General features: G+C 33.4%; 1 protein-coding gene across 1 annotated transcript in view; it reads right to left on the bottom strand.

Moving 5' to 3' along the window:
* The window catches only part of LOC106470552 (fibropellin-3-like), an 18,217-nt gene that overhangs the window by 2,275 nt on the left and 1,034 nt on the right, over nt 1-14,908 (bottom strand). The window lies entirely within an intron of this gene.

Below are 14,908 nucleotides of genomic sequence, written 5' to 3'. Positions count from 1 at the left end.
CGGCTAGCGCAGATAGCCCTCGTGTAGCTTTGCGCGAAATTCCAAAACAAACAAACACTAAAGAAGCTTTAAAGTTCATTTTATAATGATTTCCTAAACATATATAAATTTTATATTTCTAGTTATAAAAGCTTTTTTATTTCTTTCACATCTTTCCAAATCTCATCGTCTTCTGTTAAATTTTACAATTTTAATACTTCAGTTTTAAAATGTATTTTAAGATCTTAATGTTTAACCCATACAGCATATATTTACTTATTCAAAAAGAAACCTCAAGATGTGGAAATTAATAAACCACAACAAATAATAACAAAAAAGCCATTGAAAAACACAAACAAAAAACCCAGCAAACCTTCGTTAAGTTGGCTGTAATGTTTTTGGTTTTTTTAACTATTCGTTAGGTACAAATACTTACTTATGCGTACCGGCTTAATTTGCTAGTTTTACCGTAAACCAATTTACAAGTACTCTCCAAGCAAAGTGATCTTGAAGCACCATCTTGCGTGAAAAAAGTGAAATGCTTTGCTCCTCCTTCTTATGCTATTTAAAACTGTAGTTATACTAAACGGTTTTAAGATAATAAAAAATATTCTCTGATAGGCTCTCAGAAACAAATAATCTTCTCCTTGCACTACTTAATAATAATACTTCTTGTTTTACAGATTTTATAACTAATAAGTCTGAGTAGCGTCTTAAATGTTATCATTCTAAATAGATAAATATAAAGGGCATTTGAAGAGAAATCAGTTCAGTTTTCCACAAATACCCATTTTCGCGTATTCAGTTGAATCTTTTAGTTGATATATTTTCTAAATAAAAATTCAACTTTTAATTGTACTTATAGAGGTTTTTAAAACCTTGTTACATGGTGAGGAAAGTACAGATATAAATGCCATTCATTTCGTTATCATTTTTAATTTTATTATTACAAGAAAGAGCATTAAGAAAAATGCACAATGCAGCAATCTTTATCTTAAAACATAGTCAAACACTCAACAAAAAATAATTGTAAGTGTGCTTTATGAGTGTGGATCTGGCAAGAGAGATAGTTAAAGAAATTTTCGCAGTTCACACTCATCAGTTCAGTGGGAGCTCCTTTGTAAGTGAAAAAGAAAGAGAGAGAAAAAAGAAAAAACTAAATGTTAAAAACGTATCCTCAAATTTTAAATGAAGCAACACTGAAAGTTACGTCTATCAACATAAGTCTGAATAAAAACAATGCACTCTTAACAGGGGAGAAGCTGGATTTTTATACACAAATGAACAACGTAAGGCAAAGGCTGTTCATGGCTCGAACATCACTCACATGGCTCCATATCTCTTAGCTTGAGCATAAGGTAGGGGATGTTCTGGGCCATTACCGATTCGCCAGCAAAAAAAAAGACAACTATTATCTTGGATCATGAATGAAGCAACAACCACTTTTCCCATAAGAAAATACATATAATCCCCAATTAGATAATTATGGTTTCGTACACAGTTAGAGTAAGAGGCTGAGATGTTTACTTGAACAATGTTTTGCATTTAAACTGAGTTTGAATAAAATATAAATTTCACGAAAACTGCATATTAACTAAGGGTTCACCACATTCATCCTCTCCCCGTGATTTCCAATTATAAATTAAAACAGAAAACCAATCAAACTTTAATCGAAACCATTCGTCCTCACCCCAGTAAAAATAGCTGCACAACAATACAAATAAATTAATGGCAAAATACAAACAATAAAACAAACGTCACGTTAACACATCCTTAATAAAACAAATATATCCTCTCATCTTAGGAGAGGATATCTAACACACTAAATACAAACATACAGAATTCCCGTTTAACATCAGCTGATAACAAAACCGAAAATAAGCCTTCATAAAATGAAAATGCAAGGTAAAATAAGAAAACAAATAGAAACCTCTGAGCAAGATTAAAACATAAAATAAATAAACCCATTTAAAACCATAAAGTAGAATAAGCAATCTAATGTTAACTAGATGTAGAAAAATATGCAGCATAAAACAGCCCTCTATACGAAATCAAAACGTAATTAAATATACATATATATATATACATGGTGCAAAATAAAATAAATGATAAACTATACAAATATACACTATTAATTAACTTGTTCATACAAATTGACAACATATGTAAATATCTGTAAGCCCAAGTTGCATCAGAATGTAGGCATTCTTTCTGAAAATAGAATCCTTTATACATACACTTCATGAATATATAAAATAACCCTAGCCAAGATGTACAAACAAGGTATACAGATATACCCTACACAGATTAACAACCAAAGTAAATAAATAAAAAGTCATACATAATATATATATATAAATATATATATATATATATATATATACATTTTAGATGGAGATGTTTACTAAGAAAGTCTTTTAATGCAGATTGATTTGTGATGGACAATTTTGGTTTGGTAGATGATCCTCCAAGCTCTCACAAGAGTCATCACCAGATCCTCATAAAGATGACACATCTCTTCCTCCAGTTGCATTGGCAGTCTTTGATGCTTTAGGAAATGATCTTCTTTGTAATAAAGTACCCAGGCATCCATTCACCTGGCTGCCTGTTTCTGACATTGACACTTTAAAACCATAACCAGTTTGCTTCAGCATGAGGTACTCTCTGATCTTGATCAGGAGTCTAATGGGCAGCTTACATTTCTCTGTCCTCAGTCTTGAAGCTGTAGAAGGATCAGCCAATGAAGTGCACAGCGTGATGCTGATATTAATGTTTGCTGTCACGATTGATTTTTCAATTACTAGCATGGTGATTGTCATGGCTACAGCTGTCTTCTTTCTTCTTGGTGGATTATCGAGATGACGAGAGTTCGAAGGAAATGACGGTACTACTGGAAATGTGCACACATAGGTTTTCACATAGCTTTTTTTCCAGTGCTTCAACTGCACTTTAAATTTATTTTTGGACTTTACCCCCCAGAAGCATTGAATCTAGTATATAGTACACAGGCTGGATGGTTGGTATGCTGGACATTGAGGATTCATTAAAACAATTACTCCTAATCTCGACCTGCTGGACTACTGTGGAGGATGGCGACTTCCGAAGTTCAGGAGATTTCAGGGATAGCCTATCTGTTGTGGTAATAGCAAGGCTCATCCCTGGAATGGTTGATAAGGCAGGAAATTTCAACATATTGTTGGAATTGGAATGGAGAAAACTTTCACTAATACCTTCCATTTTTGCAGTGAATTGGGCTTCAGCAACACAATGTCAAAGAATTCTGCTCACAGCTGACTGATTAAAAACAAGAGTATTCAGAAGGGTTAAGAATTTGATCATAAATTAAAAAAAAACAGGATTGAAAATATGGTGTCAAATTAACTCTGACTGTTCAGAAAGCCTAGTCAAATGTATGAGTTACATTTGTGATAACATGGTGACAACTATTTTCTGCCGTAAAAGTTCCTTTAGGAGCAAAATGTCACAATTACAACATTAGTGAAGCACTGTACATATAGATTTATGTGTACATGCGTTTGGCCTGCCTGCAGAACATGATTTCTACTACATATGAACAACTAGGTCGACACAGGCATCTTCGTGTCTTGTGCTTGGCATAAATTTAGCTGCACTCTCAGAGGTCGTCATTGGTATGAAGTTGGTTCACAGCTATGCTGGAACCCAGTCATCTTCTCTCTGCTATCATCTGGCTGTTACAAAAATGAGAGACCAGATTTATTGGGAAAGAAATAAAATGAGCAAGACTGCAGAGTTACGTGGCCATAACTAGCATCCAAAATAGGTTAGACACCTTACAAGCACTAACCTAACTTCATTTTTACCAACATCTCTCTTCATTCTCCACTTCTTACAGATAGAAGTTTAACACAAAAAGATCAATTCCAAAGCCACATCAGTAATGTATTACTTCTCACTCCTGAACCTACATAAACAGTCTATACGTTCATGCATTATGACTATGCATTGTATAGAAATAATGTTAAGAAAATATTCAGAAAACTGTGTACTTTTGAAATATTTCAGCCTAAATTAGTAAGCAACATTAAAATGTAATAAAATAAAAACATTTGGTACATCTAGTTTACATTTATTATGTTATGTGCTACCATTTGTAAAGTTTAATTTCTATAGTTAATTTCACCTTTCCACAACACTTTTAAAACAAGATTTCATACTGTTCTTTTTTCTGCAAGTGTGGCGTATGTCTAACCATTACTGTTATCTTTTTTTCATAAAATTCACTACTTGTCAAATATTTCAGTGTCAAAACTCAGACAGTCTCACACTCGAATTAATGAAAAAAAGCAACAATGCTTCACAGGCCAATAACCACAGTGAATTTTATATCTTGAGATCTTAACATTCAGATCAAATTCTCATATTCTCATTCCAATGTTTCCTACTAGCTGTATTCTTAGTAATTGATTCATTTCGTGTTATATAACACTTAAGAATGAGTTTGTTAAAACTTTCATATACGTGTACAACATTTCATACATATATATATATACAAATGTATATTTCCATCTATATATGTCTCAAACTTCTACACATCGTCACGTCACATACACTAGTAGCTTTTGACAGATTGCCTTAGGATGTGTGCCTTTACTAGGGTAACCAACTCAGCTACTTCCGAAACTACATTTGAATAGTTAGGGTTGGTAACGTGCTGCTCTCTGTGAGTGGTGAGTCTCAACAGACTCCCATGGATAACATGAAATAAATAATTACCGGCATAACTTAGCCGAATTCAGACTTTCCAGCTAAAATTATCGTAACGACAATTAATACTTATCCTTTCACTACCTTATGTATCAATACACTCAAACCAACTTTGGTTAAATACAGTTATCAAAAGTAAATATGCTTTTATTTGTCTAAGATGGCTGCCAACATCAGAATATTGTATTGCCTGATGTAAATTTATCCACATGCTTCAGCTGGCATCCCAAAATGGTATATACAAGCAGATCCAATGAAATAAAACATATTTCATAGACACCCAATCTACTTTATGTGCTGCTAAAAATCACAATGCGGTCATTGTACCAGTGAGAATTTCTGATGCACCTCACAGTCTCTTCTGGAGACCATTGCTACTATTCTAAGAATGACCAATCTTCACAAAATATCGGACAACTGCTTTGCTTTCGAAAATTACTGGAAAGCTCAGAAAGCAAGTGTCACAATGCCCTTTCAGCTTAACAGTTAAACTCCTAGCAAATGTTTCCAATTTTACAAAATGTTGATGTTCTATGCCTTAAATGTACTAGCACCTTTCACCGTTCATTCATGTTTTCGAATAAAAACTCCCAGATATTCAGAAATCGAGAATTTCAAATCCCTTTCAGTTCTCAATTTCTCAAGTAAATGATCATCCTAAATGCCAATAATGAAGTGGAACTCACACAGTGTCGTGCATACATTATATGATGAATTAAACTACATTGCAAGAAGTTCATCTGTAATACGAGGCTGTATCTTGTCAATGTGCGCTATGTACATGCACACACCATGAAAATGCCGGATCTCATATTCAGTGAACCAACTTGTCAGATTACTCGGCATGGACATTTCAACAACAATTATATTCTTCCATGCAGCTGGCACATACCAAAGTCATACATAGTCTTCATGTTGATAGGGCCATTTTATGACTGTTTTGTTATAGGATCTCTTCTGTCATAGATCACTTTTCCTAGTTCCTGGCACACACATTCGTGTACATTGTCCTGTTCAGAGCTCAGCCATTACATATATTGTTGTGGAAACTGTAAACACCTCTGTGATAAGCAGTGGATCGTACATAACATCTACAGGTAGCATAATATCTCACCCAAACATGAAGATGTTTGGTGACCATCCAAACAATCTCTGTTCTGTTGTATGATACACCACATTGACATACGGTAAGTCCTACTTGGTTTAACTGGATTAACAAATTTTGTAGACATACAGTTTATAGTTTGTATCGCTCACTCTACCAAACCATCTAAATGGGGGTGATAAGGTGAGATGCATGTCTTCATCACACTCAACGCTGTGCCAAACTCGAAGAATAACTGATTATTGAAATTAGTTCTCTGATCAGTGTGAACCTCTTTAGGTACACCAAATTGTCTATCCATTGCTCTGTATACATATGGTCTGTGCTAAAGTATCAACCAATGATAAGCCTCGGTCCATTTAGTGAAATAATCAATAACAACTTGCACATATCAATTACCTAGGTCTGCAAAAACAGCTCCTGTTGGTGGATGTTCGTTTCTGGATGTATGCTTGGCAGTATGTCTCCTTTGAAGGAGAAGTTCCATACTGCTCCACCAATAACCTCCTCACCCTCGAGTGCCTGTTGTCTTGCTTGTTGACCAAACATCTTCTGCTGATAGATGTTATCTATCAAAGGCACCACGCTTTAGACTTTTCTGAGGCTTTCTAGGCTATCAGCTTCTGGGTGTTGGCCATCGGGAACCTATGCTGTCTGATGTTCAGGAGAGGACGTCTTCTGGACGTGACTACCATTTCTGTGGGTTACACTTCTATCTTTTTTTGTAGAACATATGCCTTCTGCCATATCCATTGATTCAGAGCATCAGCAAGCTCACTAGAATATGCAAAAGACCAGCTAAATATCCTCTAAAATAGAAAAAAAAATTCCCTAAGAAACAATAGTATCTGCAGTCACATAATAAAAATTTCTCGCCCCATTTCACTTTTGGGTATTTTCCATTAAACGGATTTCCTGTACAGTAAATGAATAGGCCCACTAAACAAAATACTTGAGAAATGCTATGTTATGGAATATGAATCTGCTACTCTTTGAACACAAAATGAGTTTGTTTAAAAGTAAAAGTCTGTATGCAAAAACGTACAATTCAACAATCTTTATTAAAAACACGGTCAAAAACAGAAAACAAGTGTAAATGTTTGCTACGTGAGTGCGAAATTTGTAAAACATACGGTTTTGAATAAGAGCGGAGAGCCTAGCCTGCACGCCACGCTTGTGAATCCAAATCATTACCCTATTTGCCGACAGAAAAGACAGCTTTTTATCTTGGATCAAGAATAAACGACAGCCATTGTTTCTTCAAATAAAACACGTTTATTGACCAGTGAGAGTTATTCTGGCCCCGTTCGCAGTTAGATTTGAGGAGGAGTTAAGTTGTTTACTTGAGCAACATTCGGTGCTCTAACTGAAGCTAAAGAAAGTAGAATTTTTTTTTACAAAGGGGTAGGAAACTTAAGATACTGTTCTGTATCAAAATAATAATTATACATCCTAAGCTTTATTATAGTTAATTTAGATGGAAAAGACTTAAATTCTCACTTACACGTCTGAATTTCGGTTTAATGGGTTCAACGATATTGGATTGTACCTTAAATGTCATCATAATTGTTTGAAAAACGAATATTCAACTAGACATCATTAAATCACCTTGTATCAGGTCGCCATATATTTAGGCGAAAGCCTTGATTTTACAAAGAAGATTAACTAATGAGTTTAATTATATTTTCTCTTATATTTTAACTAAGAAGTACAAGTATCTTACTGAACATGCTATATATGACATACAATTGTATCTATATTAGCTACCTTATTGTAACGTAGTGCCAATAATGATAACGATCAATTACATGACATAATACGTAAATCACAACATACTACATAATAAGTCAATTCCTTTTCTTTAATGCATGTAAATTCTTACATCATGGACTTTCTGTATCTTTAGTGTATTATTTATTTACTAGTCTCTATACGATTTTATTCAACTAAACAGGAAATCCAGAAAAAAAAATAGAATAATTCAAGACAGTATGAAACATTAAATGTGGAACTGACACCTTTTATTTTAGCAAGTTACTGCTTTACCAGTTATACTCCAAAGCGATTAACATAAACAGAAAGTTTAATTTGTCAAACCCCTTAAATCTTATTCTCTGTCTATGAAATGAAGAATAAAAACAAAAAGTCTGCATGACGTGTTGATTTACAGGGTGATTTATGTACTACGTGTTACCATAAATATTTTACGTGCATGAAATTCTTTTTTTTTTCATCCCAAGTTTCGATATAGCTGTAATGGTGATTTTTACCATTGCTTATATGGTAGCTAACTCATTATCTGCATTTTGAACAAAACACATTTGTTAGACAAGCACTGTTTAGGCAAAACACATTTGTTAGACAAACACTATTTAGACAAAACACATTTGTTAGACAAGCACTATTTAGAATTTAGGAAATTTTTCTTTATCTCTACCAGTTTCATCCAAAAGCCTTTTTCTATACAGTTAGTTATCAAAGTTGTATTCATATTATTTTAAATGGGGCATTTTATCTAGGCAGAAGTATTAACCACATCCGACACATGTTCATTTAATTTTATTCAAGCGGTTTCTACATTATCTAGTACACTTAATGAGTAACTCGAATTTTCATTTTACGAGAAGAAAGCAAGAATACACATTGAAATTTGTACATGGTCAACTTGAATGGGCCACTCAAGTTTATTGTTGGTATCTGGACAAAAGCGAGTGTACTTTGAATTATAAACGCCTGAAACCCGAAGCAAGAAAGTTACTACCGTCGTATCAGCTAAATGACAAAAAATAGTGTCTCCAAAGTGAATTACCATTCCACAGAAAGAACATTACCAAATGTACAAAATGAAATGCCATAATACCCTATTCACATATAATTTGTCGTCATTATAAAATGATCTAAAAGAGTCGATATACAGAAGACAATAATGTTTACATTATAACATAACCCATAATAGTACTACTGGGCTACAAATATGAAGTATATGTTTTTAAGTTATTTTGTTTCAATAAAACAGCAACGAGGCCTTTTTATTTGATTTATTTTGTTTCGTTTTATTTTATTTCATAATACTCTAAAGGTTAACTATTACTCTATGTGAACGTCAAAAAACACCCTCATAAAATATTCGTATTTAGTACTTCCGTGAATGATCTTAAATGTTAAGTTCTAGTTTTCAAATGATTTCAATCATTCGTTCTATCATAATTTAAAGTAATATGTGCTAACATTGAAACTCTGTTAAAAGTATATAATGGGCTGTTTCAATATGACAGTTGCTATTCAGAATCCCAATTCTTATGTAGAAGCGATAAGCGCTTAAGCAAGCATCTATTATTGTTTACTATCATTAATAACATTTTAAGTAAACAATTTTATGCGTACAGCAAATACAAAATCTAAGCTTTAGATCATGTTGAGCAATTTTAAAGATACGAAATCGCAAACATTAAATTTAACTTCATATTGAAACTGAAACAATAATTTAAACTGTTTTAAAGGTCTCATCACAACAGCTTACAAACCACGCTGTAAGAAGAATATAGTTGAGCATGCGTCCTGTCTTGTGTATCCTAGTGGTTAGGATCCTGGGCAGCAGATCAAGCAGTCTTAGGTTCGAGACGGATACCACTGATCACGATTCGCACTTTTAGTATATGGAATAGTTCAACACCAATTTTATTCTCCAGAGGCTTGCGAGATGCGACGATTCAACGGACATGTCATAGAAGCAGCTTGTGTACACATCATTTCTGTCACTTGTCCAGACTGAGATCTTGTTTGGTTAGATTGAATACTGTTGTTTGGGTCATGTGATGGGCTTTTAACATTGATTCTTGTGTTTGCTCGTGGATTTTCACTTGTTACAAGACCTCACACTTGCTTACCACGACTGGGGCACGACATATTGTAGGTCTCTTTCTGGATGGTCTTGGTACCTCAACTTGATTTATGTTCTTATGTTTTTCCAATACCATTAAGTACAACAAGGGATATCCCGTCTTAGATATTCTACATCCCTAAATGAATACATGTGTATGTCCAGAGTGTATGAATATTTTGGGTAAAAAATGGCTGTACATACCCTTTCCAAAAGTAATCAATTTTCTGTGGCATCAAACTACCTACATCTCATCAAGCAATGGCGAAATGTAGTTCTGGTACATATCAATTCACCCTAACTTTAGCTGCTATGGTTATCACGTGGCTTGCTGATTTACGTAATCAAAATCGTTTTAATATAACTTACTCAACACTCTATGAGCTAATAATCCATAGATAAAAAAAATCCGAAGTTATTAAAATATATCTATCTTGCTATCGCAAATGCAGTAGGTAGAAAATATATATTGATGCATACAGACGGGGTCTCAAACTTCTGAAACGTTGATATTAAAGTGGTAATTAAAACGTTTGACAAGTATAATTATATACTCTGACTTTGTGAATAAAGACAGGAAGTGTAATATAGTATATATTCTTAACAAGTTCGTTTGAAATGTTGACAAATAATTATGAAACTTATCTTTAATGAAGATTTCGATATTGAATATACATGATACTGACAAATTGAGCGTTTTTATAATTTGTATATTTATAATAATTCATAACGTGAAACATCTCTCGCTTTTCGTATTCATAAGGTGAAATAAATTTTGATAAATCATTTCATCATTCTCCCCCGCTGTAGTTATGCCTCAGAATTATCACCCTAAAAGAGCCGCGCTTACAAATCAGCACAAAGGTAGTAAATGTAATGGACATTTTCACTTGAAAGCAAAATATAGTGTAATATTCTTAAATATATATTATATTTACCCACAACCTGTAAAATAACTTGATGTATACCAACTGGTATTGTTGTCTTTGTCACCACTTAAATATGGTCTGATTGGATTAATTCTTAGGGAATCGTAAATTCAACAAGATCAAGACAATAGTGAAAATACACATATATTTCGAATATTTCGGCTTGCACTTAATTTTCAGTGGTTTTCTGTGAAAACATTGAAGTTTCAACCTTTATGATAACTCAAAACTTAAATATATAATAGAATTTAATACATATGGTTATACAATAGGAAAACAAAAAGCAAAGAAATTGTTAAGGGTAAATAACGAGAATCGAACATATAAAATAGTTTTAATTGTTTGAAGTTGGCGGGTGTGATTTATATTTGTTAAAACATTGTTTCTTTGATTAGTAATGTGCCAAATTTCTCTAATTTTAGATTTTTGAAAAACTACAAACTGATATGATGGATAGTGTCCTCCCTTCCTACGGATAACCAGAAATGTACCATTATGTTCGATGCATGATCATAACAATTTCAGCACCCCTTCAATTGTGATGTGTGTAGGAACTAGTATGAACGAACGTAATGATTTTATTGTGCTTCTGGGGGTAGATTTACTGCTCGAGGATATACTGGTGTGATATTGGATCCAGTTGTACGTGGGAGTAATCAGTCCTGACCTTGTCCTAATGCGGGATAATACACAGCACCCTATTTCCAGATATTTTACACAAGAAACTATAAATACGCGAACTCACTAGCAAACATTCCTGATCTAAATCCTATAGAGCACCTCTGGGACCTTCTCTATGCCGTGTGCGCAATACCTTAACTTACTGCACGATGTCTGAGAACTTGGTGTTACAATGCACGAATATGTCATAATATACCGTAAAGCGTTGTTCGTTATGTAATTAGAAGTGTGCTTCGCAAGCGCAGAAACTATATCAAAGATATGCTTCTTACTCACTGGAGTAATACATGTTTGTATGCATTTTAAAAGTAACTCTCACACACAAGATGATTTAGTTAGACCTTAAACTTGACCACGTTGAATTTAAGAGTGCTCAGGTTCTAAGGAATTTCTGATTTTAATAGTTTTTATCAAATCACTTTAAACAGAACTTTCAGTGCAAGATCGATAACTATGATATATTTCTGAGTGTAATCATGCCTGAACCATAGAGCATCTATAAACTCATAGATGGATCAATACAGAAATGCACTAAAGAAACAAAAACATAGTTTAAAAATTAAGTAAATTAATGACGTTTTAGTTTCTTCATCAAAATAGTATTGTACTGTACTAGTTCCCTAATGATTATACTTATATATCTATTTAATGTTTATTTATATATATAACATTTCGAGCTGTGTTTTGGGATTAAACCTTTGTCACGATATTAAAACATATAAAAACCTGTATGAGAATACCACATCAATGTGTATTAGAGATGAGTGAAAATTATGTAAACTTTTGATTTCAGCCATGCTATATGCATTAAATTTTTGCAACTGTATAAATGATAGTAAAAAAACGCCATAATTATCAAGACACTGTGGAATTTTTTGTATAGGACACAGTTTTGATCCTTATAGGTGTAAGCGGTGGCTCCCCTAAATATAACTTCATAAAATGTACTTTAACAGACTTTCAAACACTATCATTATAAATGATTATATCTAAACAATTTCAAGATATAGATTTTTTAAAATTTTCTAGGTGTTGTAGAGTTGTGAAGGCATACTAATTGTTTCTTACTCTCTTATTTATTACACTTTTTTAAAGTTATATACAGGATTTTTGTCAAGGGAGCCACCAAGTACCTCTTGTCCTAATTACATACTAAACTGGGTCATTCAACAAGGGTGTCATGTACACTTTCTCGTGGGAATTAAATCCTGTAAAGTGGTTCATACTATACAGAAGAACAGACAGTGACATGTTTCACTGACAAGTCAGATGATACCTCAAAGTTAAATCACTTATTCTGTAATGATAATGGCATCAGTCACAATAAGTAGTGCTTTCGTCCCGAGAAAAGCGACACTGTTGTATTTTGTATTGAATGTCAAGTTTTCTCAGTGTAAAGCATGACAACTCTGATAATTTAGATTCAACACACACTTTTTGCTTAAGTGTTCCCCAGTAAAGGCACCCAAAAGCACTCTTGTTTTAACTTTGATTGTTGTTTGTTTATTAAGTTGTATTAAGTTACTTTCTTTTCATTGAACTCAGTCGAGGTTGGAGAATTTAGATATTTTCTCCTAATGCAGGGTTTTATATAACTACATGATATATTACAAACTTAAATCACGAAAAAGCAGTAACACTATTAACTTATGGTTTGTGATGGATGAAGGACACATGTATGCAGTCGTTTTGCGACACACCATTTGTTGTCAATACACCTTTTCATGCTCTCCGTTTGTGAACCTCAAGATATCGAGTCGATATTCAATTTACATCCGCATATTGGCCAGGGTGTCGTGCGTCATAGTAGCCATTGTATAGGAGATTCGTTCATATAGTATTCCCAGATCAGCCACATTTGTCCTATAGACGATGTTCTTCATAAGATCCCAGAGGAAATGGACAATGGAGTGATGTATGACGACCGTACTAGTCAGAAAATCGTCCCATCTCGGCTCTATAACTTTAAACTGTTCGGTTATACTTCTTGACAGAATTCTTAACAGGTGAATATTTTCTATACGTTATTATCTTCGCACTAGAGCAATCGATTTCCTTTCTACTAACCACAGTTCGCAAGTATTCTTCTCTGTCGCCACGTTTGTTTTAATGACGTATTTAGTGACAGAACGCTCATTAATAAACGAATACATACATGTGCCCTTCATTCACTACAAACCGCAAGTTTGTAGCTGTTACTGTTTTTCGTGGTTTAAGTTGGTAATACGTCACATAATTTTCGGATAACCCTTTTGATTTTCTGTCGAACACCTGTTTTTCTATGGATCCTTCACAATTACTCTAACGTAAATCAATGTACCTGATAATACCACCTCGTATCAACTTGTAAAACAAATCAACAGTTGTCCAGAACATTAGACGGACAAAATATATACTACGTTGTTTTTTTGTTTAATCTTGTTACATTATTTACAACGGCTGAGCGCGGCCTAATGGTTAGTGTGCAGGTCTGTAGTTCCAAATAGCATGGTTCGCAACCCGTTGGGGAAAATATGAAAATAAAAATTGCTTCGTAGCTTGGAGCCATACGTATGTTATAAGAGTGACGGTCAAATCCTACTAGTCAATTAGCGTAACCCACGAGTTGGCGGTTAGTAGTATTGACTCCCTACATTCCCTCTAATCTATCAGTTCAAAAATTGCTAAAACTTCACCTTTGAATGTGAATGTGTACCGATGAGGAAACTGACAAAACTGTATTAATCTTCTGTTTTAGCAACTATATTTATATAAGTTTATCTGTTCCATTTGCAAAAGATAACCCACCTCTTTGAAAATAAAAAATAGTCAAAGGTTGAAAAAAGTTATATTGTGATTTTCTTGTGAGAGATATTTAAGAAAAGCATAGACTAAAAGATATAAATAGTTTAAAAACTAAACAAACTGATAAACTTTTTAGATTATATCTTTAAAAGTATGAAACTTTTAAAATATTACTTTGTTCCTATTGGCCATGATGAAAAGGTATTTAACCATTTTTAGTGTGATATCTAATTTTTATTATGAAGTTAATCAATTAGACACAAAAAATAGCAATTTGTTTTACTATATATGGAAATCATTTCAGTTATACAAAGACCACTGTACGATTTGTAACTGAAATTGAAAAACAGACTTTCAAAAAACTACAGAAGTATTTTCTTCCTAGAAATTATATAACATTTTCTTAATAAATTATGTATTAAAATTCCAGATGTATCTTATTGTCGTAGAATATTTTACCCTCAATCTTTTCTTAGATTTAATATCCTCAAACTACACAGGTAATAATAGTAAAAATAAAGGTCAAAGAGGCTAACAAGGATAATCCATTTCCTCAGTATGTTAAGAATTCTTAACTACTGTTGAATGCAGTATTTTATTTCCTCTGTCAAAGTTGTAAAATTGATTAAATTCGTTAAACGGGTGTAATGATCCTATACATAATTTTTGGTATGAGTTCATTTCTCTGTGTTGTGAACCGCTCAAAAAATTATTTGAAAACAAGTCCATCCATCCTTTGAACACGGGCCCGGCATGGCCAGGTGGTTAGGGCGCTCGACTCGCAATCTAAGGGTCACGGGTTCG

Source organism: Limulus polyphemus, unplaced genomic scaffold, assembly GCF_000517525.1.
Source record: "Limulus polyphemus unplaced genomic scaffold, Limulus_polyphemus-2.1.2 Scaffold4081, whole genome shotgun sequence".
NCBI lineage: Eukaryota > Metazoa > Arthropoda > Merostomata > Xiphosura > Limulidae > Limulus > Limulus polyphemus.
Note: the sequence above shows the minus strand (reverse complement) of the source record. Positions and strands in the feature narration are given on the sequence as shown.